Here is a 24,604-nt window from a genome sequence, read left to right as displayed (position 1 = left end):
AAGACAATTTCAGATGAAGAAATTGAAACTATTTCAGTCATATGAAAAGATGCCCAAGTCATTATTAATCAGAGAAATGCAAAAAGACAACCTAAGATAACCACACACCTGTGATTGGCTAAGATGACAGGAAAGAATAATGATGATTGTTGAGGGATGTGGGAAAACTGGACACTGATGCATTGTTTGGAGTTGTGGAATCCAACATTTTGGAAGATTTGGAACTATGCCAAAAAGTTATCAAACTGTACCCTTTGATCCACAGTGTTACTCTGGGATTATATCCCAAAGAGATTTGAAGGGGAAGGGACCTGTATGAGAATGTTTGTGGCAGCCCTTTGTGTGGCTAAAAACTGGAAACTGTGGATGTCCATCAGTTGGAGAATGGCTGAATAAATTTGGTTATGAATATGGAATATTACTTTCAAGAAATGACCAAAGGATGATTTCCAGGGCCTGGAGAGACTTACAGGAACTGGTGAGGAAGGAGGGACCAGGAGATACATATACTTCAAAAGATACTATTGATGACCAGTTCTGATGGACCAGGCCACCCCTCAGAATCAACTCAACTTTAGGAGCAGAATGAACTGAACCAGCTATCCCAGAAAAAAGAACCTGGGAGATGACTAAAACCATTACATTGAATTCCCAACCCTATATTTATCCCACCTGCATTTTTTTTTGATTTCCTTCACAAGCTAATTTACAATATTTCAGAGTCTGATTCTTTTTTGTACAGCAAAAAACCTTTTATGTATACTTATTGTGTATCTAATTTATATTTTAATATATTTAAATCTACTGGTCATCCTGCCATCTAGGGGAGGGGGTGGGGGGGTAAGAGGTGAAAAATTGGAACAAGAGTTTTGGCAATTGTTAATGCTGTAAAGTTACCCATGTATATATCCTGTAAATAAAAGGCTATTAAAAAAAAAAAAAAAAAAAAAAAAAAAAAAAAACAACAACAACAATGAGGTGATTCAGGACTATTCCAATAGACTTGTGATAAAGACAGCCATTTGCATTCAGAAAGTTGAGACTGAATGTGAATCACAGCATAGTATTTTCACTCTTTTTGTTATTTGCTTGCATTTTGTTTTCTTTCTCTTTTTTTTTTCCTTTTTGATCTGATAGGAGAATTGTACATGTTTAGCATAAAAAATATTAACTAACTATTGAATAAACACATCTGTGCATTGCAGATGGGAGCAAGCAGCATCACAAAGTAAAATAACAAAATATAGAGAAAATGAAATTTTATTTTTGTATTTTGCTCATAATATAATCAAATCTTTACTAAGTAAAAAAAATCATTTGTTAATTGTTCCTTTAATATGCAGAATTAAGAAACTCAGAACGGTAAACTTATGATATTAAGTATAATAGGACATCTTAGGGTTTTTAACTTTAGCCTTGAAAAATAAGAACTGGTATTTCTACCTATGTTTGCCTTTCTTATAAAATATTTTATTTATATCCTTTATCTTTCCATGGAAATTAATTTTTTACTCCAGATTGAATAATTCCCTGTGACACAGAAAAATTGATAAACCAAAAGTTGCCCCCACAGAAAACCATAAGAATATATAAAATATTCTGTTGTTGTAGTCCTTTGTCTGCCATTAGATGAGATATATTTAATTTTTTTCTTGTTAAAGACTGACATTTTGAATTTGTTTGAGCTCAAAACTTTTCACTTTTTAAATATATCAGTATATATGTATACATGTGCATATATGTATAAGTACACACTTGTATGTTTTCAAATCTAGATTTGTAGAATGTTTGCCTGTTAGTTGTCTTGGTTCTTTTTCTTTACATCATTCCATACAACTTTTCCATATTTTTATAAATCATAATTTCTTACTGCTTAATAATATTACATTATGTTTAATTATCATAATTTTGCCAACTATGCATTTGCTTTTTTTGTTCTTTATTCTTTTCTACTTTTTTTTTGTTATTATGGAAAGTGCTGCTATGGCTATTTCATTATATATTGGACCTTAGTTTCTATCTTTCACTTCCTAGGAATATATACATAATATAGGTGCTGGTATAATATACGTACAAATCTATAGATATCTATTGATATATGCACATGTCTATATATCTATATGGCATGGAAGGTTAGTAACTTTTCTTTCATAATTCTAAATTCAAAGTTGGAAGAGTTCCCATCTCCACCAACAGTACATTAATATGTCAACCTTCCTAGAGTCCAATCAACATTGACTTGTCCATCTTTTTTTTTTCCTTTTTTCTCAGTTGACATGGAATGAACTAAAATCTCAATACTGTTTCATTTGCATTTTCTCTGTTTTTCTGTTTAAATTTCACAATGCCTGCATATGCTTAAGGTATCTTTAATGGGCTGTTTTATTCTGCTGATTACAAATTAGTGGCTCCTTGATCCCTATATTTTTAGCAACCCTCTTTGAATTGTAATGACACTGGAATTGATTTTGCATAGCTCTAAATACTTCTTTAAATGTAAGTTTAAATGGCTTTTCCCAATAGGTGTCCTTGCAAAAAGTTACAATTATCTTTAACTAGGAGACCTTAAATCATATCTGGATGGATAAATGAATGAATGAATCAATGACATAGATTTACACATGTAGATACATAAACAGTGATTTGGAGGAATTCAGATTTTCCCCTTTTCTCTCTTTTCATTTTAAGACCTCAGTCTCTGAGGGTGGGGCTGACTCCCACCTCTATCCACCCTTATAAAGCCTGTTTAATCTAAGATGAACTCCATTCAATCAAGCTTGGGTAGAGACAGCCTGAAGCTAGGGGTGTTCAGGGTAGAGAGAGCATCTCTCTGTCCAAGTCTCTCTGTCACTCTTTCTCTCATTTTAATTTTCATTTTCTCATTAACTTTTAACCAATTAGAGTTGTTTGAACACATGCTCTGCCACGGGCATATACACAGTGAGTCCACTGCTGTTAGGGTTCTTTGGTCTGAGAGAGGGCCAAATGAGCATCATTTTATCAATAAATCTTGTGACTTTAGTAATAGGATAATTAAATGTCCTAATAATTATGTCTCTTGAACCTTTCTAATTGCCACATTTTACTGGTTAAACATTTCACATTAAACTTAGCATCACATTCCTATGTTCTCCAGTAGGATAAAATATATAATAACACTTTATCATCTAACTTCTTATACTGCAATAGAATACACTTCTCCTAGTCTACCAGGTTTAAAGCCTCAGTGATGTTTGATTATTGCTTTCTTTGCTAATCAAACTCAATAAGTGATTAGGGCTTATTGATTCTTCCTTTTCAGTGTTTTTCGCATCTATGCTTTCTTTTCTATTTTTAATGACTAAATTAATGCAGCCCACTATTGACTGGAATTATTAGAAAAATCTGCAACTGGTCCTCCCGGCTGTGCTTTTTTCTGTGCACTATTGCCAGATGAATGTTCCTAAAACAAAGGTTTATTTATTTAATCTTGTTATTTTCCTGTTTAAAAACCATTTTGTCCCTCATTAAGTTCAGACTTTTCCTCCTGTCAGGCTAGATTCTCTGTGATGTGGTCTTAAGCTTTTCCTTTCATTATGACCTTAATAAATTTCATATTTCCAGTAAGCTACATGGCATATTGTTCCTGGACTGTACCTTGTACTATGATACCTACATGACATGTTCATGCAATTCCCTCTTTCCAGAATGTCTTTCCCTTTTATATTTGTCAAATTCTTTCTTTTCCTTCAGTGCTTAGGTAAAATGGTACTTGGGATCATAGATTGAGAGGAGAATTCTAAACCTTTATATTTATCACAGATCCATTTAAAAGTCTAGAGGAACCTTATCAACTCTCTCAGAAAATAGCTTTAAATGTGTCATATGTAGATTTCAAAGGAAACAGATTATAATAAATGTCATAATTATCCCATCTTTCTATCTCTCTGTCTCTCCATTGCCTCTTTGCCTCATCTTCAATGTAGAGTTTCAACTGATATTCAAAGACCTATCTCCTAATTTTACTGATGAGTAAATAGTAACCAAGAAGTTAAGGAATTTGGCCAGAATCATTTAGTTACTCTCTGAAAAAGACTTCAGTTTGTTATCTTCCTGGTTCTCAATTCAATTATTTATAGGTTCTGCCATCCAGCTTTTCTCAGAGTCTTTCTTAATTATAACAGTATACACTAATCATTCTCTCCTACATTTGCTTCCATAATGGATATGATAATTGACTGCCAATCACTTTGGTTGTGACTCTACAAACTAAAATGTCCTTTCCTAGTCACCGCTATTAAATATATATTGGAACATTAGTGTAGGGAACTGACTCACATTTGCTTTTATATCCCTGTATCCTGAATTGTAGGTGCTTACTGAATATACATCAATTGATTTACATACATATTACAAGTCCTCACTCAGGGTGAGGAAATTTTAGGCCATAGCTATTCCTAAATATGATCTCATTCATGTCAAGGAAAAAGTATCTCCTTCATGTAGTAAAGTCTCCATGTATCTGTCTTTCTCCTATTGTCCTAGATCATCAAATCTTTGAAAGCTGGATGCATACGCTATCCATTTTGGTACCCTACTTACCCCTTCGTTCCCTAATAAAGGAGAGTAAATCTGTGACCACTCTACGATAATTACTTATACTTGCCCTGTATTAGCTTTTCATGGTTTCTATAATTGCTTTGGAGATCATGTTAATTAGTTATAGAAAAAAGGAACCAGAATTGTGATTTCTGTTGTGTCAGCAATCACAACATAAGTGAACATGCCTGTGGAACCCAAAGAGTTCCCAATCTATATGTCAATTTGCATCGTATAACAATATGACAAAGGAAGGAGGAGAAAACACAAATATCCTCCTAAAGGGACAGTAATGGGAAGGGGAATGATAAAGATGGGAAAAGCCCCAAAGCCCTCCAGGTCAGGAACTAGACATTTTCCCCCTTGGATCCCAGCTATACAATGTCTCACCCTAGCCCACACTGAAGGCCTCTGTAAAGAGGTCTGTCTAGAACTCCAAATGGTGATTTCCCCACAGCCCTACAATGAGTATATTTCAAAGGCAAGATTTGAATTCAGGTCTTCCTAACTTTAAGATTCTCTAAATACCCTATTCTAAATTGCCTTTTTTGCATGTTAATGACATGATTAGAATATCAATAGAGTGCTCTCTGAGTTTATTTAAAATATTGATGTTTTCCCCTCTTCATAAATATATTAAGTGGATAATTGAATTATTTTGTACATGATTATTGGAACTAAAACTCTAGGTAAGTATATATAAGAAAACAAATCACAGGAGTACAAATTGGACATTTTCCCATTAGAAACCCATTGATCTAAAATCAATGAGAACAATGACATTTAATAGGTTGAGGTAGCAGAAGCTCTCTGTTCAATTAAGTTCTGTCATTAAACATTTATAAAGTTAATTTGCAGCACCTGGTGAGGATATGGTAAAATTAAATGCTGATTGGTGTTGACCTGGTGGCTCCTCTCTTAATGACAAGTAATAAGAGCAAACGTATTTTATTTAGAAAATATTTTGCTTATATTATGAGACACAGACTATTTTGGAGCAGTTGAATATTTATTAAATGTTGGTCGAATGAATGAATGATGAGAAAAAATAGTATATTAAGACTGCATTATAATAAAACTCATTCAAAACATGAGTAATATGCAGTAAAGCTTTAATAATTTGGGTTAATAAAGTATAAAATGAAACTAAATTAATGAAAAATCAATTATATATTTTGAAGTAAATTTTACTAGATAAAACAAATTAATAAAATTCTATTAGAGGTTCTTAAAGGACATTCAATTACTATTGAATGATCAGTTTTTTTTTTTTAATGAAGCTAGAAGGACTCTGAGAGATCAAAGCTTAATTCAACATCTGTTTTAAAATTGGGGAAACTGAGTCTGAGAGGGGTGAAATAGCTTCCCTTGTGTTATATAGCTAATTACTGATCATATGTTTCTAAAGCGCTTGAGAGGAGAAACTTATAAAAGAGTTTCTTAGTAGTCTGGCAGTGTTGACCAAAGGCAGAAATTAAACATTATAATGATTAACAAGGGGCAGCAAGAGAGTGCCATAGTGCATAGAGTACCAGGTCTGGTTTCAGGAAGAGGTGAATTCAAATTTGGCCTCTGACACTTATTAACTTTGTTATTGAGGCGAGAGGGTATTTAAACCTCTTTGCCTCAGTTTCCTCCTCTGTAAAATGAGCTGGAGAAAGAAAGGGGAAAAACATCACTATATTTGCCAAGAAAACCCTCCAAAAAATAACAAAAATCTGGACACGACTAAAATGACTGAGCAACGAAATAGTCAAACACTTAACCAATGAATGGATATGACAATTCTTTCAGCCCTCTTTCATTTTTATAGTGAAGTCCCTTTGATCCCAGGATGACAAGGGTCACTCCAGTACCCACACCTAATACTTTCCAAGGTCTTAGTATAAATATTCAACTTCTTCTTCAATTCTTCTTCATTTGGTGATCTCCTCGGTTCCCTGGACTCAATTATTTCTACACAATTGGTTCTCAAATCTGTGTATCTAGCCTTAACCTCTCCATCTTCAGTCTCTCATTCCAACTCTTTCGGTTGCTAATGTCAAACAGGACAGAATATCTAAAAACAGGACAGAATATCTAAAACTCAATATTAATAAAATACTCAGGACTATTAAATTCATTTAATCTTTTGTCATCTTTTCATTTATATTTTATATCAGTTTTTAATTGATCACTAAAAAAATAGTACACATACTTTATAAATATATGTGTATGTGTGTGTTCTCTCATGTATACACACACACACACACGTGTGTGTATATATATATATGGATCCATATAGGATATGTGTGTACTTTTAAATATAGTATATATGTATGTACAGATAAATATATCTGCCTACTCAAAACATTTTAATTGATAAAACTGTTCTCTCCACAGTTACTGCTGATTTATTAATTGCCAAATCTAATGACATTTTCTAAATATTCATCTTGTTTGACCTCTCTGCAATATGTGACACTGTAGATTTTCCTCTTTTCAATGGTACTTTCTTCTCCCTGGGTTTTTTTCAGCACTACTCTCTCCTGATTTTGCTTCTACCTGTCTAACTTCTTTTTGTTTCCGTTGCTATGTTTTCATCCAGGTTATGCCCATTAATCACAGATTCTGTCCTGGAATCCTTTTTCTTTTAAATGTCTGATTTTTTCTTGATGATCTCATCAACTCCCATGAATCATCTCAGCAAGTGATTCTTAGATCTATTTACATAACACTTACCTCTCTTTTGTGTCTATTATTACCTCCAGAATCAACTATCAAATCTTGTTTGACTTTTAAATCCTTTCTTAACCTGACCCTTTCTTATATTTTCATTCTTCTTTTTCTTTAGCCCTCTTCACATATTCCTTGATCCAGTGATACTGACCTCCATGTTTTTCCTCATACAGATAATCTTTCTCCTGAATCCTTGCTTTTTCACTATCTTGCTTCTTATCTCCACCTCCTGACTTCCTTAAAACTCAGCTTAAATCTCATCTTCAACAAACTGTCTTTCCCAAATCCCCTTAATCTTCATGCCTTCCATCTGAGAATTAATCCCCGCCAATTATCCTATATATGTCTCCTTTGTCAAATGACTGCAGGACAATTTAATGGCATAGCTACTTCATCTAAGAGTCTAACAGAATCTATGTTTTTTTTAATTACGAGCAAGATTGTCTCATGCTTTAGATTGTAAGCTCCTTGAGAACGGGAACTGTTTTTCTTTTCTTTTTTTTTTTTTTTTTTTTTTTTTTGTATATTACTTAGCACAGCACTTGCCACATAGTAAGTGATTAATAATGTTAGTTTTCTGACATTGTAAAATTCATTTTCCTCATCTGCTATGTTTTCCTCATAAGAAAGTTTCAAGAATAAAATAGAATATGCTTTTATATTGATTAAAAATTTTAAGAAAGCTTTAGTCTTTCCTTTATAATAGTATGTCCTAAGGGTCTAGAATAAGCCCTATAATTTAATGTTCATTGTGAGACTTAACCTAATTGCTAAGGATTGGGAAGTGTAAGCAGAAAACAATCACCAATGATTTAGTAAGGGATATAATAGTAACTTGGAAATAGATTGGCTATTAATCAGTTCACTGTAAGATTTTGCCCTTTCTTGCAATTTAGAAAAGCGTGGTCTACAGTTTATTTTATCTGTCAATCATTGGTTTAGGTTAGCCACAATCCCAGATTCTGGGAAATATAGCATTATTAGTACTATCATAAAATGTTAGAGCTTTTTGGGAGATACCTTAGTACAGCTGCTAACCTTAATATTGAGCAAACTGAAGCCCAAAGACATTAATTAATTTGCCCAAACTGGATAAACTTAGGATTGTATATCCAGATAAGACTATAAATCATGGTATGATTTTGTCTTTAAAAGAACATGTGGGGGGGAAAGATAATTTTTCTACATTTAAAAAAAACTATTTTAGATATTATAATGAAAAATACAACTTATTTTATATAACACTTTTAATTTTACAAATACATAATATAAAAGAACATCTTCATAATTAGAAAATACTTAGTAGAAACCAGTGTTCTATATTGCTATATTGAGAATATAGCATGGTATACTTGAAATAAAACTGCTTTTGTAATTAAAAAAACATAGATTTTGTTAGATTCTTAGATGAACTAGCTATGCCATTAAATTGTAATAAGAATCAGTGTCCTCCTCTTTCAAACACAATTAATAATATAATACATAGTTCACAAGGTTGTCATGGATGCATTTTGTAAAATTACAAGTCAGTAAAAATGATTTGCAATTCCTGAATAAGAGCCTACTCTCCCCCTCCTCCTTTTTGATTCTCATTGTCCATCTGTGATTTCTATTCCAAATACACATCAAATTCTGTCAAGTGTCCATTCAGATGCAAGTCTGGGCGATCAACATTCTACTTTCCTTTGATCTTTTCTGTGTGGATGAATAGGCCAACCTCCTTTGATAAATGATCTTTTCCAGGAGGTTCTAAAATTGCTTTTGGTTCAGTGTGGCCAATATGCTATGATTCATGAAGAAGAACATTTGGAGGATATTGCCATACACTGAGCATCCTTCCTTTGTCTGCAGTCTGGGTTGGATCTCTTCCATCAAAGTGGAAAATACCCTCAAGAAACAAAATCTCCATGTTCTAAGCTACGTCTGAAGTTTGTTATAGGAGGATATTACATAAGTTTCCCAGAGTAGCAAAGTCCCATATTTTTAACATAAATATTTTAGTGGTTGGTTTTAAAGCAGTGAAACCTGGAACAAACTCTCTCTGAAGAACTAAAACTGAGCAGCTCATGTAGGGCAAAGGAAATCTTAAGGTTCCTGCTCTACAGGGAAACAAGGCACTCCAAAGGGGACAGAAGCTAAGGAATTCCATGACATGAGGGATGAGCATCCAGAGGATATCCGTTTTGGAATTTTAGAACTCTGTAAAGCAAATTAACTTAGGAGACCTTGTTCAAGCCAGAGTTATCTTATCCTTGGTAAAAAAAAAAAAAAAGCATACCATTCCCTGTTGAGTTCTTGCATCTGCCTTGTTCTTCCTTAATGATACCTTCCAGAGTGACCCATTGTCCTGAGATGGGCCATATTAAGTCCCCCTTCTTTTCCCAAGCATCAGACACTGCAGTATTAAATAGTCGTTAATGTTCTGTCCAGGGTCCTACTCCTTTGGAAAATAGGGGCACATAAAATTTAAGGTGATAAAGGGCAAATGAGTATAAGAAGATTCTGGGATTACAAATGGAGAGACCAGACATCAAATTCTATGCTCTCACAAGGTTACAATTCTCCTTGAAAAAGTGATAATGGAGGGCAATTTAATTAAAAGATAATGGAATGAATGAAAGAATTTTCACCAGCATCTCTGCAGGCCTCAAGAGCATATTTTCCCTTCCCTAAATATCAGCCCAAATATCTTTCTTGCCCAAATTGCTGTATGCTATAAATAACTCACCTTGAGAAATGTGTTTATCTTATTAAAGATTACAGAAGTGTTGGCATAAATGATTTTCAGACTTGAATGTATGGTAGTTTCTCATGTTTTCGTTACATTTTATTGAAAATTCAAAACCACGTAGGTGAAATTGGAGTTGTAAAACTTTACAGGAGTCGCTCAACAAATATCGAGTGCTACTGATAGGCAGAAAATTGTATACATCACTTAGTTAACCCACAGGTAAATAATTTTCTAAGTAGGGGCCACAAACTGAAAATTAAAATGTATGTTCAGTAATTCAGAGATTGAAAAGGAAAGGTCAAATGACGTCTTCCAGATCCCTTCTATCCTTCCTCATGTTTCCATGTCTGTCTTGCACTGTGAACTGCTGGTAAAAGGGGCAAAGTGGGAACTCTAAAGGAATTACAAATGGCACATGGATAAATATGTCATAGCAAACTAAATTAGCTAGCTGTCACTTCTGGAAGTGTTGAGAAGCCAGCCCTGATGGCTATTCCAGTACAGTTGGTGCAAACCCAGCACCTCAAGGAAAAAGGAATTATATCTAAGTCTATAGGTCTGTCCAGCCCTATGGTGACATAAAGCAGTCCATTGTAGAAGAAGGAAGAGAACAAGTTATAACTAGGAAGGTGGGTCCTGGCAAGTAGTATGAAAATAAAAAGGAGATGGGAAGAGAGAGTACTTCAGCAGAGTGGGACAAAGATTCATAAAGAAGGTGGTACTTGAAACAGGAATCTATAAAAGCTTAGACAAATGTGTATAGTCAAGTAAACATGCATTCAATGCTTCCTATATATCAGGCTTATGTGAAGTGCTGGGCATCCAAAAAATAAAAAAGCTACAAAGTACTTCTGTCCTCAGGGAACTTACAATCTAATGGGAGACCATCTGTAAACAGTTATGTACAGGAGAAATTGAAAATAATTTCAGAAAGAAGGCACTTGCCTTAGTGGAGACCAGGAAAAGCTTTTTGCAGAAGATGAGCTTTTAGTTCAACCTGGAACAAAGCCAAGGAAACAAGAAAGGAATAGAGTGAGATCATTCTAGGCAAAAGGAAGTAGGAGGAGGAAAGGCAAACCATGGAGAATCAAATGAGAACAGGAACAGCGAGTAGCTCTTTTTTGTACAAATGTAAAAGGGGAATGTGAGACAAGACTAGAGAAATGCAGATGTCATTTTATAGAGCACCCTACATAAAGTAAAATGTAAGATCTTTGATGATAGGGAGCCAACTAAAAGCCTTGAACCCTGCTGGCAGTCTAGATATGTGCTTGCACAGTGTACATACATGTGAACATATGTACACATATGTATGTGTGTGTTCGTCACAAAGTTAACTAACCTAAAACCATATGATTGATTAAATGAGTAAACCAAGATCTGAGTAGTTCTGTGACTTGTCTATTGTAAGTTGGTTTATTCTTTAGTAGCTTATAATATCTGGTATTCCTTTGGTCCTCACCAGCATTCTGAGAGAGTTAAGATAAATGACTCCACTGAACCCTTATCAACATACTGATGTTCTTTTACCTATAATAATTTTGAATGCTCTTCTGCCCTACCTCTTGCTTTCATCATCTTTCTGTTGTCTACTTTTTTTTCTTGCTTCAGTAGAATATTAGCTCATTGAAGGAGGGAGATCTTCTCATCTCTTGTTGTGGATATTGGACACAATAAATGTTGAACAAATGACTCTGTTCTTCCCTCTCCTATTCCTTCCTGTCCTTGACCTCTAGAACTTTTGTTCAATATTTAGGCTGTTATCATTTCATCCTAAGTTGGTAAATAAGAAATACAGATGCTTTAATCATAATTGAATTCTCTCTGTTTCTGGCTGCTTAATTTAACACATTCTCAGGAATGGGAAACAATGGTGGTTTCTACATTGTTTTCCCATCAGGATCCTATTTGTAAGTGTTCTGAATCTTCTGTCTCTTTGTAAAGAGAGCTCTGTCTAGAGTGGGTTTAATTTAGTCTGGTGATGACTTTTTAAAACATCAGTCTGTTTCTTGTGTGTTACAGAGAAATGCATTAGAGTCAATGAGATTCAATTTCTTCAAGTTAGTGAAATCAGGTTGGTGTGTGTGTGTGTGTGTGTGTGTATGTATGTTCAGCAGGCCTGAAAATATTTTTTCTTTGAGAGGTTTAATCATATATTTCCCATCCTTCTCATCTTCAGATGCATAAATCCAACTTAGAAATTATAACAGCTGAGTGCAAATTGCACACAAACATGCCCGCTTGATTTCTGTAATCATTTCAAAGGAAACGCCACTTGTCCCCAGAGTGCTGGGGATCATATATTTGGTTACCAACTTTTTATTTTCCCACAGAAAGATTTTTGCTGCACAGCTTGAGGGAAATAGGGAGGAATAAGTACTGTTACTAGCTCCTACTTTTCTGCACATATTTGTCCTTTTTTTATTTTAATTTTTTACATTTAAAAAAATCAATTTAGTTTAAAACATTTGACAGTGCCTCTTATGTACAAGGTATTGTGTCAGGTATTTTCTAGAGGAAAACAACATAAAAAGATGCTGTTTGTCCTTTGAGTTCAAAGAGGACCATTGACATCATGGGGTGATGTCTTGACTTATGTGTGAATTGGATTTAATAAAGCAGAAAATCGCCTTCCTCTCTCTTCCAAAGTCATTGATGACCAGTGGCAGAACAAAAGTCGGGATGGCTGGAATGACCTTGGACTCTTCAATTTCTGGCCGAGCTCTAAATGCTCCTGCTTGAGCTGGCTTTATGGCTGTGGGAGCCAATTGACCTCATCCACTGATTCTGCTGGGTAAAGTCTCCACATACTTGTGGCAGACCCCCTCCCCCCACTAACTGATAGATTTGAAACCTACTGGCTTCCCTTAGCCTGGTTTAGCCTGTCTGCCAAAAGGGATTTTACCAGGATATGGTGGCCAGTGGGTGTGCTACAGGTTTTTGCTGCCACAGGTGAGAGTTGGGAGAATCAGATGGACACCGAAGGTGGATACTTGAGCAGTTGTGGAAAGGGTTCAGCAGCCCTCACGACAGTGGTGCTAGGCCCCCTGAACCCCACATTGTGGCAGGCACTGGAGGAAAATGAAAATGAAAAGATATAATCCTTGCCAACAATAAGCTTGTAATCTATACAGGTAGCACGAACACTTTCCTCATCCCTTTGTCCTGATCTCCAGGCTGCTGCAATGAAAGGAACCATTTTGTCAGAATAAAAAATCAGCAGAAACAACGCTAATATTGCAGACCTTGGTTGGTTTCATTGGATTCCGTACATTGTGATAGCTTGAGGTCATGGATTTTCTTTCATTGGGAGGAACATTTAACACTATTCTCTTTCCCTGCTATATGTTCTCCTCTGGATCATGTAGTCCTTCTTGTGGATCTACAATACGTTATTTATACATTTTCTTGGTTATCTGGAGTTGAGTCTTACCCACCAAGACTGTTACCCCCCAACAGAGGAACCATGTCTTCTTTTCCCTGCATCACACTACCAATTCAACACATAAACTGAAAAACACCTTTTTTCAACCATATCACCATGTACTTCCAACATGACAAGTGGTCGTCCACCTTTTGCTTGAAGAGTTTCAATAAGTCACTCTGTGCTAAGAATGCTGGACTTGGAGTCAGGATGACGTGTTCAAATCTTTCCTAAAACCCTTAGTGTGAGTAAGTCATTTAAGGATCTCAACCTCGGTTTTATCATCTGTAAGATGGGGATTATAATTAGTCACCTAAATTATAGGATTGTTGAATTAAGTGAAATGATGTTTGTAATGTGCTTTGCAATTTACCACACAAATATTGATTATTATTATCATTGTCATTATTTTAATCATCACTATTTTAGACAATCTTTGCCACTTTGGGCCATAGCTACATGTTAGGAAGCATTTCCTTGTTTTCCTTTTGCAACTCCCAACTCTTATTATAGTCCTAGAAAAATAATTGCTGGCATCCATGAAGTGTTAGACAAATTAAAAGCAGAAGTAGTGGTTTGGGCATTTTTTTCAGACTGAAGGCAAGAACTGCAAATATTATGGATGAATACTGAACTTATGAAGGTGGTGTCTGCCAGTAGATTTTATATTTCTGGACAATGCTTTAAAATAATATCTAACATCCCTAAGTTAATGAAATTTAAGTTCCTTGAGGACTGGGGCTAGTTGGTCTATCTCTATATTTCTAGCCTCTAACACAATGCTTGGCAAATAATAAATGTGTAATAAATCCTGGTGGCTTGACCTTCCATTATATGCCAAGTACTTTGTAACATATCATGGAGACAAAGATAAAAACAGAAGTCCGTGACTATGGGAAGCTTTTGTTCTTTAGGAGAAAACAATTCATTCACACATGAGCATGTATACAATCAAAAGAACACAAGGCAAACGTTTATTTTGGTGGAGTGTTGGAGGGATTGAGCAGAGACACTGTCAGTTAGAGGGACCAAGAAAATCCTCAGCTAGGAGAGTGTAGGTACTTTAGCTGGGTTTTGATAGAAACTAGTAATTCTGAAAAGTAGAATTAAGACTGGGTATGTTCTAGGAAGACAATGCAAGCTACTCAAAGACACAGTGGTGGGAAATTAAAGTCTGCACATACGTAACAACAAATCATCCTTTTTCTAGAATCGTGATCCAAAAGTTATATTTACAAGGTCAAGAGTTCTTACAGTGCTTTTTCTCATTATAATCCTTTATCACTTTTTCTCTCCCCATATTTCACTTTTCCAAAACCTCTTCTTCTCTCCCAATTCTCTTTAAACTCTCACCATCCCCACACCTCTGATTTCCCATTCTTTCCTTTCAGTCTTTAGCCCAAGACATACTCAGTTTAATTAAAACCCCCTTCATCCCTCCTTGTCTTGTGATGACCTCCCAGAACCACAACCTGAATTATCTGTGCTATAGACCCCCTACACTCCTGCACATTCTGCATAGAAGTTTGGAAACAAAGCCATACAAAGTGATCCACTACAAATCTGCACTATCTCAACTCAAAAGACACTCCTTCCCACAAAGTCCTCTCTTTAGTCTTTTCTGATGAGTATCACATTTCCCAGAGTAGTGAGTCCAAGTATTTTCTTACTTCAAGTATCCCTCAGCATCCTTCCACACCCTTCTCAACTGAATAATTATTAATTGAGAAGTAGAGACCATTTGGTTGTGCCCTACTCTTTATTTCATAATCCCTTGACATTGTGCGCCATTCTTTTCTTTATTCTAACCTGTAACTAAGAGGTGACTTTTATTTGTGATAAAGCAACATCCTTTAGGGGTACCCTTGACCTCATCATATGGAAAGTATCTATTAAAGATTAGTCATTAAAAGTGGCAAATGTAATCAAGAAAATATTTCAAAGGCAAGAAAGAAAGGGGGAAACTGTATCTACCAAGCTAGATCTCAAAGAGAATAATTAATGAGAGAAATAGTTATTAAATAATCAATTTTCCTTTCCTTTTTCATATTTCCTTATTCAAAGTCCAATCTTTTGAGGAGATCTTTGAATTTGCCCAATTGTTTATCCTACCTAGGCCATCTTGCCTAAGTGGAGCTATTGACCCTCCCAAATGGATAAGCCATGAAGAATTTAATCTAAGAAGAATTTTGACCTTTGGTGTTTCACTCAGACAGTCTTGAGATGGAGGCGGATTGAGGGTTTCAGGAATGGGGTAGAACCTATGTCTAGATTGCAGCGATTAAGGGTGATCTAGAAGGGAGAGGGAATCACATCCCCTAGTACATCATTAAAATAGGTCTACTTCTCACTATAACATTCAGTATCTCTTTAATTGTTGACCAGTGCTGTTCTACCTGTCAGGAACACCCAATTTCTGAGTATCAGTGAGGAGAACTGCAAATCTAGATGTGACTCTCACCTGAAAAGAGTGATGGGTTGCTGAAATAGAAATTATAAAGTTTCTGTAATGGGGGGAAGGGGGGAAGAATAATTTTTTTCTTGCCAAATTTGTCCTGGAGATTGTTTTGGAGACTTCAGGGCAAATGGATTTCAGAAATGTCAGAAAAAAGATTAGTAGGATACAATGCCCTCGATTTACTGTTTTTCTTTGTCAGTGGTTTAAATCGGGAGGATTTAAAAGGGAAAATCTTTGATGTAATTTTTTTTCTAACTGACCACTGTTTTTATATTATGAAGTCTTTCCAAATTTTAAAATAGAAGAGTTTCTGTGCTTCTGAAAACATTTCACCGTCTCATGTACATGTAGAAAAGTTAACTTTCTGTGATTTTACTCAACATTAACACTTTGGAAAGTTTTTCTCCTCCAGAACCTCTTTTTAAATGTCACCATTACAGACAAAGCAAGCTGTTGTCTTTAGTGAAGGCAGTAGATCTGTTACAATGAGGTATATGTGTGTGGGGGTGGGAGTGGTTTTGGTGAACTCCAATTCTTCAAATATGATCACTTTCAATATAAAAATACAAACTCAAAACATGAATTCCTCATTTTATTAGTCATCATTCAGTTAAATATTTCAAGCTTTATCTTGGACCTTTCGGCTGCTTCCTGAGCTCTCATTTTCTTGAGACTTACTTGCTAAAAGCACCTTTTCTCCATTATGATCTTCTCTGTTTTTCTCTAAGCCTCTGCTGCCACACTGTGGGAGAGAGGAAAAAGATAGACAACCCTGAGGTACTGGGAAGATAGCACTTAGTCTCAAGGAAAAGTTATTTTAAAGTCAGTTCATTTTTAATTTTTTTCTTGAATATAAACATGAACACTTTTCAAAGAAATAAAGATTAAAATGGGGTACCTGGAGTATAGTAGAAACAATAATACAAGCCTCTACATGTCCTTCTTCCATACTTTACCATCACTTACGGGACTAAGGGAAAAAGAGAAACTGACTAATCAGTTAGAAATAAGACCTTTCCTGTAGAAAGGAGAATATTAGGGAAATTATCTTGGAGTTATTTCCACTACCCTCCCCATGCATTTTTTCCATAAGAATATACAGCTTTATCCTGGGCTCTTTTCTCCCTTTTGTCACTGATTTGTCACAAAAATTATTCATTTGGAGATGGACTAGTTACCAAATTGGAGATTGTAAGCAGACAGAGCAACTCGATCAGTTCTTTTTTATTTTAAGGAAAAGCCCTAAACATTCACAGAAATACAAGAGACTCATTACAAAGATCCATGCTTCAAATTCAGTATTTCATCCAAAATACTTCAGGATTCAATTCCTATCAGACCCCAAGACAGGATATGTAGAATTATAATAGGCAAAGATGAATGTGACTGATGTATCAGATGATCATGTCAAGCCACAGAACATCCACATGTGTCTAGAATGGAAAAAATGAGTAAATCAACTTGTTTGAAGCATAGTATGTGGAAAAATAATATAATTATAATATTGTAAATAGTTTAAACTTTAGTATAGTAAATGTAATTATTGAAAACTTTAGAAAAAAGATATCATAAGTATATGAAAGAGCAATTTTTCAGCAGAGTGGAGATTGAATTGGGCCAGGAAGACTAATGTATAGACCTAATAATCTATAATAAAGGCAAGAGTTTCTCTAGAACGTAGAGAAATTTGTAAAGAGATGGCCGGATTTGACAATTGATTTAATATGAGACTGAGGCAGGGAAGAAAATCAAGGTTAGTACCATAATTTTGTATATCTATTGAAATAGGAAAGTGGCTATATCTATGGCATAGAGATAAGCTCAATTTTTGACATGTTGAGTCTGATAACCCATCTCCTTGGTTGAATTGGAGGGAGTCCAATGGCACAATGCATACTGTCAGATGCAGATCAGGAAGCCCTGAGTGCAAATGATGCTTCATATACTTAATAACTATTTGTTCCTGGGCAAATCAATTAGTCTTTTTCAATTTGCATTCCCTCATCATGAAGTGAGAATAATAATGATGCATATCTTGTAGGGTTATCCTGGGAATCAAATAAGGTAACATACAAAGCACTTTGCAAATGTTAAAGCACAATCTCAATTCTAGTTATTATTTTTTTTTTCCTAGATCCTCAGTGACATGGGCCTGAGCCACAGGAAAACAGGATTAGGGTTGAAAACAATTTCTTTGGGAGTCATCTTGTAGATTGATGGATGAAGGGAGATTTTTTTGTCCATCTATCAAAATTATACAAAGCTCAAATGCTATCTCCACAGTGACACTTGCCCTGATTTTCTCAGCAGGTATTGTCTTCCTTACCTGATTCCATAATTTTCTGAATTGTGTTGCTTTCCTATCTTCCTCACAATCTCATTTGTATTATGGTGAATCTGATTGTATGTTTCACCACCCACACTAGATTATTTTAAGACTCTCGAGAAAAGGAAATATATTTATTTAGTTTTTTCTTCTCTAACACATAGTAATTTTTCTTTGGTAAATATGGGGAAGGGTGGAAGAAGCCTTTATAAAACTTGTTTGTATTCCCAGATTTTCCTTCCATGTGGTGACTCGCACATGGAACTTACCTTTTTGCTTCCTTTACTTTCTTATCTATCTATAGTGCTTGGAGAGTGTGAAGTAAAAATGCAGGAAAAGGGATAACTAGCACCTTTCTTGCTCTTTACTAGGACATTTGGGAAACAAGGAAAACTTAAACTTGTTAGAAATGGGATTTCTTCTGCAGAAAATGGGTAAAAATAGTTTTGAGCTTTTCCTGCCCTTTTTTTTCCTCTTCCCCATATGACCCATATTTAATAACTCAAAACATTTATCTTATAAGATGATAATAACTAGCATTAATATAACAGCAAGAGGCAGCTCATGACTCAGTGGCCACAGTGCTGTCCTGAAGACAGATGGTATCTGTGTTACATTGGGGAAGTCACTTAAATATTTCCTCACGTGCACTAGAGAAGGGAGTAGCAAAATATTCCAGTCTCTCTGCCCCAGCCACAAAGCAAACAAACAAAAAGATCCATGCAGGTTCATAAAGAGTCAGACATGACTATACACACTGAACAGCCATATGATATATAAGCAGCAATAACAGCAACCATCAAGAGGCCTCAGGGGGCTTTAAGAGTATCCAGTGTTGTGTGTGGGCTCTCTAACAAGGATGCTGATTTATCATAAAATCAATCATCATCTCGGAAGGCATTTGTTACCAAATGCTGGCATTTCAAGGAAAAGAACAACGGAATAAGCTCTCCTAGTTAAAACTATTCTCTGTCTACTCTGCAAGAGTAGGAAGGCTGGAATGGGCTCAGCAGCCTCTGTTACTGGGGCCATCCTAGTCTGGTATTAGTCTCTAGTTACTTTATAAAAATCTACTGAATGAGTGCACAGCTCCCTGAAAAGATTAGCAGCCCCTCATTGGAAACCATCAGAAAATACAAGGTATTAAGCAAAGACACCGAGGGTGAAAGAGTGCTTTTGGAACCTATTAGTGGAACAAAGGTAAATTAAAATTCTTTTTTAAAAAAATCTGCACGAGTTGAATTTTCATAAGCTCCCTAGTATTAGAATGAAAAAGACCAAGTCTATATTCTATAACGTTGCATTTAACAATTCTTGATTACAATAATGCAGTGCTCTTGTTTTAAAGGGTCAGAAAAGATCTTTGCTTATCTTTGAAATTCACATTTTCCTACCAAGTTCATTTTTAAAGTAGGTCTTCTTGTTAGAAATGAAAGAAAATCAGAACTTAATTTAAATGCAAGGGCTTAGATGATTGTTATTGAAATGGTGCTTTGGGGAACCAAAGTTCATTAACATGAAGCCATTGTACACGGACAGTAGGTACTAACACATGGGGAGGGGTAAACTTGAGTGTATCAGTGAGGGAGAGAGACTTCCTTTCCCTCTTAGACTGCAGGTGAAATTTGCCATAAGGTGACAACTCCGAAGATGACTAGTTTGGACATCGCCAATGGAGTTGAACATGTTAATAAGGGAATCTGGGGGATGACTGGGTGTTCAACCAGGGTTCCAGGGGACTAATAATAAAGTATGTTTCAGCTGGACTGAACCGGTCCCTGAATGTAGACGGCCAGAACTAAATGGAGTGGGCTAGAGACAAGAGCAACAGGCTTCAAACAGAAGTGAGGGAAATGGTCTGTAAGCAAGAGGAAAATGAGACATTTTGCCAGGGCTCCTCCCAGGAGGGGAACCCGCTTTACTGGGGACGGCCCAGGAAACTTAGACTAGTGGCAATACAGTGAGCTGCAGCCCTGACAGTGAGGGAGACAGCCACAGTGATTTGTGACAGAATATGAATATGGCAGGTACTTGGCTAAGCTCAGACAACACTTGGTACTAGTCAAAGCAGTGCAGTAGTTACATAAAGAGTTCTGGCATTTTTTGCTGTTGCTGTTGAGCTCCTCCAGGGGATTGAGTGCAAAGGATGGTTGTTATTCTGCACTCAGAGCATAGCCTGCTTGCTGGGCTACAGCTCCGGAAAATAGTCTCTCCTATAGCATCCTACAGAATCTCTTAGAGTAGCTCCTAATAGTATCCAGACACATGTTATCCATTTCCTCCTGGGTAACAAATTCAAGGTATAGAATTCATCACAATGCATATACACACATGTGTGATCATCAGTGCAGGGATTTGTTTAATTCATGTGTATTTGTTAGATTTTTTTTTTCCTTTTTTCTATGGAAAATGATGTGGGAGGTAGAGGAATCTGATTTTGTTATTTGAAAGAAATAAAATTTAATTTAAAAATGTTTATTCAGACAAAGATGCAAGCATGATGTTTAGTCAAGAGTAGAGTTCGTTTTACTCCCATAAGTAGTGACGACCTCCCCTACCATAGGATTTGGCATTCTACCATTAAATCTATCCATAAGTTGGACAACAGCCAAGAAAATCACACATCTGTTACATATCCATTAGTTACATTTAGATCTACTAACTACTTATAGTAGGTCTTTGTTGTGGTAAGGCATTTTTGTGACTTCTTTTGGAGATTTTCTTGGCAAAGATACTGGCTCTTTGCTATTCTAGCTCATTTTACTGATAAGGAAACTGAGGCAGAAAGGGTCAAGTGATTTGTTCAAGGTCACACAGCTAGGAAGTGTTTCAGGTTGGATTTTAATTCAGTTCTTCCTCAGTTCAGCTCCAGGGCCCCAATGAGCTCCCAGGGACTCTAGCTCTTTAGCACAGATCAGTTTTAGCACATAAATACTATAGTTGGCATTTTGGTTTCCATAGAAGTGATATGAAATGAAATTTCTGGGTAGTGAAGTGAAGAACAAGAGAAACTCCCCCCACCTCAAAATCTACTTTTAAGTTTGTGCAGGAGATAACTCAAAGAAAAGTGAAGAGATTCAGTGCCTGAGTACAGAGGTATCAAATTGGTGATCAGCCCGCAACATTCTTGAATATTTGTTTCATCCCAGATTAAAATGTCATGTCAATACAATGAAACCTATACAGTGTTATTTTCTAAGTCAACGGGTACCTGAAGGGATATTTATCTAGGTTATAGTTGTCTCTGTTTCTCTTTGGCAGAAAGGACAGAGTTCTGGATTTGGAGGCAGAAAGACCTGAGTGTGAATTCTGCCTCAGACACATCACAGCTGTTGTATATCACCTTTTATGCTAAGCTTTTTATTTCCTCCATGATATAATTGGGAAAGTGATCATCAGTGTGAGAATCAAACTTATAGATAGATGTATGTGTGTATGTTTATGTATAAATACAAGCAAAATACTTAATAAACTTTCAATATTTATATAAACATCATTATTATTTAGCAATCTTACAGTTGATGTGAGATGAAGGTGTCTAGCTTGGATCCTGACCGGAAGTCAGCCTCCTAGATCAAAGAAGGGAATATGATAAATGTCAATTCCTTGGGAATATTTTCAAGGAAGGACATGAGTGAAGAGCCCTCATGAAGGGATCAAGGGTTCTCAACACAGCATCTTTCATTTAGAGATGGGAAGATCTTTCAAGATAAGGAAAGTGTTATCCAGAGACATGGATCCTTTGCTGAGAATCTGAGGCATCAAATTCCCAACCTGTCCGAACCTCAGATCTACTTTCCATGCACTTTTCCAAGCTCTGCCTCCTAAAGTACGTTCTATTTGTCTTATATATCATTGAATGACAATGAATTCTTTTTCTAAGTACCAAGGAAGCTGGTTTATGCTAATATTCTTTTCTCATAAAAGAAAGGTAATTCACTGCCATTGGGATAACCCAGTGGTTGAAGTTGCTCTTGCATAGTCCCATGGTATAGGGAAGGTGGTGTTTTGGGTACTTAAGGATGAAAAAACACATTTGCCCCCTCAATTCAAATGCAAAACAAATGGCAGAAAAAACTCTTTGTGGATTTGATGGAATATTTCCAAGACTTGACTCAAGATGGAATATGACAAAAAATGGGCACAATATAGGAAGCAAAGGGGAAATCTGAAAAATAAATTGAATTAAATATAAAATATAATATGCAATCTTTGTATCTTTATACTCATGTAGCTTTAAAATAAACACATTTTAATAATTGTTCAGTTGTTGAGTCCTGTCCAACTCTTAATGACCCCATAAACGAGATGTGGCAAGACAGGTCCTGTCCTCCGGCATCTCGGAATTTGTCCGAGTTCATATTTGTTGCTTCCATCAAATGTTTCAGAGTAATTACCCCTGAAAACTGGGAGCTAACATATGTATCCATTGACAGCAAATATCAGTAGCTTGGTGAATGGACCACTTTTTATTTTTTTTATTTTTTTTTAAATAGTGACTTCCTTACAGGTACCTGAATTTGACTCCAGCACCACTCAGTGGCCGGTCTAAAAATTGCATCTTACAGAATAGGAACCAGGAGTACCATCACTAAGGGGTCTGGTGGGTTACCTGCTTGGTGAGCATGTTGCATTAAGTCTGGATGTGACTGACACCGAAGGGAAACATCTTAGCTAATAAAAAAAAGAAAACAAAAGAAAAGAAAAAACAAAAACAAACCCCGTGTGCTTTGCCTAAAGCTGTCTTCTTCAAGTTAATCAATTTTTTGGCAAGAAATATCCAGCTGGAGGGTTAGAGTTAGGCTGGCTCAGCACTACTCCTCGCCTCTGCTAAAGAAACACCTCCCAGCAATGAGTTCTTAATGATTTTCAAAAAGGTAAATCATTTAAAAGACATTTCAATCAAACTTAGGTTCACATTGTTTATATCATATGATTTGATTCTTCTAATCCAATAGTGAGGCATTTGCTATGTGCCAGGGAGATTAGTATGTGTGTATATATAAATGTATATTATATATAATATTTATATATGTGTGTGTATATATAATATTCTTCTAGAACTACCTTGAGTGTGAACATTTTTAGTTTTTAGGTGTTTTTTTTAAGTCATTAAGTTCCTTAAGAATCACAGAATCACACAGTGGCAAAATTGGAAGAGATTTCAACAGCCATTCAGTGTAGTTTGTGCCTGGAATTGGAGAAGAAGGCAAAAAAAAAGTGTGTATATGTGTGAATGTGTGTGTATCTATACACACACACACATAATTATATAAAATATAACTGCATAAATTAATTATATTGTTTTATATAATATATTATTTTAATATGTTTAATATATTATTATAATATATAACATTTAATGTACTTGATATTTTTTATTATTTTATTTGATATATTATTGCAATATATAACATATGATATATAAGTATTATGGCAAATTATATAGAGAATAATTTTATAAAAATTACATAGAGCAGAATTTTTAAGATTAGAAGCTGTTATATATCCAAACACAAGACTTCCTGTGACAAATCTACTCTGTTCTGATGCCTCCCATGACACTTTTGTAGAGTGCTAATTATTTCAATGAGATTCTGTACATCAAATCTAAATTTGTCTTCCAATGGGTTCTACCCTTTGCCCCTGGTTCTGCCCTCTGGGGCTATTTAGATATTTGAAGACAACTTCTTGCTTTTTTCTCTTTCCTAGCTACCACTTTACTAATTCTTATTTTGGCTTCCCCTAGATGGGGCAGTGGACCTCAATTTTGAGTTCAATAGGGGTTTCAATATGAGCCCAATGAGAGATTTACTTCAACTCAAAAAGATCTGAGTTCAAATCCAGTTCAGAACTTAACTGTTTAATTTTACTAATTAGCAAGTCACTTCTCCTTTACCCAATTTTCTTTACTTGTAACATAATATAGCACTGATTTCCAGGGTTTTAGGAAGATTAAATGAGATAATATTTGTAAAGTACTTAACACGGGGGACCTGGAACATAGTAGGTATTTTATAAATGCTTATTCTCCTCCCTTTTGTCTTCCCTGCTTTCCTTCATAGAGGATGGAAGTATCCAATCTTGGAAGCCCTACCCTATGCTCTCGAGTTTATTAACATACTTTCTAAAATGTGACATAAATCAACAAACATATACCTTAAATGTGGGCTGATGAGGTTATAGTACAGAAAGTCTCTCATCTACTTATTCCCTTTGTTTCCCAAGTAATCTATTATATTTTTTTGCAATTATATATAAAGATCATTTTCAATATTGACTTTTATAAGGTTATGATTTCCATTTTTTCTTCTCTTCCTCCTGTAACCCCCTTCTCCCCAAGACAAGAAACAACTTAATATAGGTTAT

General features: G+C 35.5%; 1 protein-coding gene across 2 annotated transcripts in view; it reads left to right on the top strand.

Moving 5' to 3' along the window:
* The window catches only part of KCNIP4 (potassium voltage-gated channel interacting protein 4), a 1,016,244-nt gene that overhangs the window by 403,044 nt on the left and 588,596 nt on the right, over positions 1 to 24,604 (top strand). The window lies entirely within an intron of this gene.

This window comes from Sarcophilus harrisii, chromosome 6 (assembly GCF_902635505.1).
Source record: "Sarcophilus harrisii chromosome 6, mSarHar1.11, whole genome shotgun sequence".
Classification (NCBI taxonomy): Eukaryota; Metazoa; Chordata; class Mammalia; order Dasyuromorphia; family Dasyuridae; genus Sarcophilus; species Sarcophilus harrisii.
Note: the sequence above shows the minus strand (reverse complement) of the source record. Positions and strands in the feature narration are given on the sequence as shown.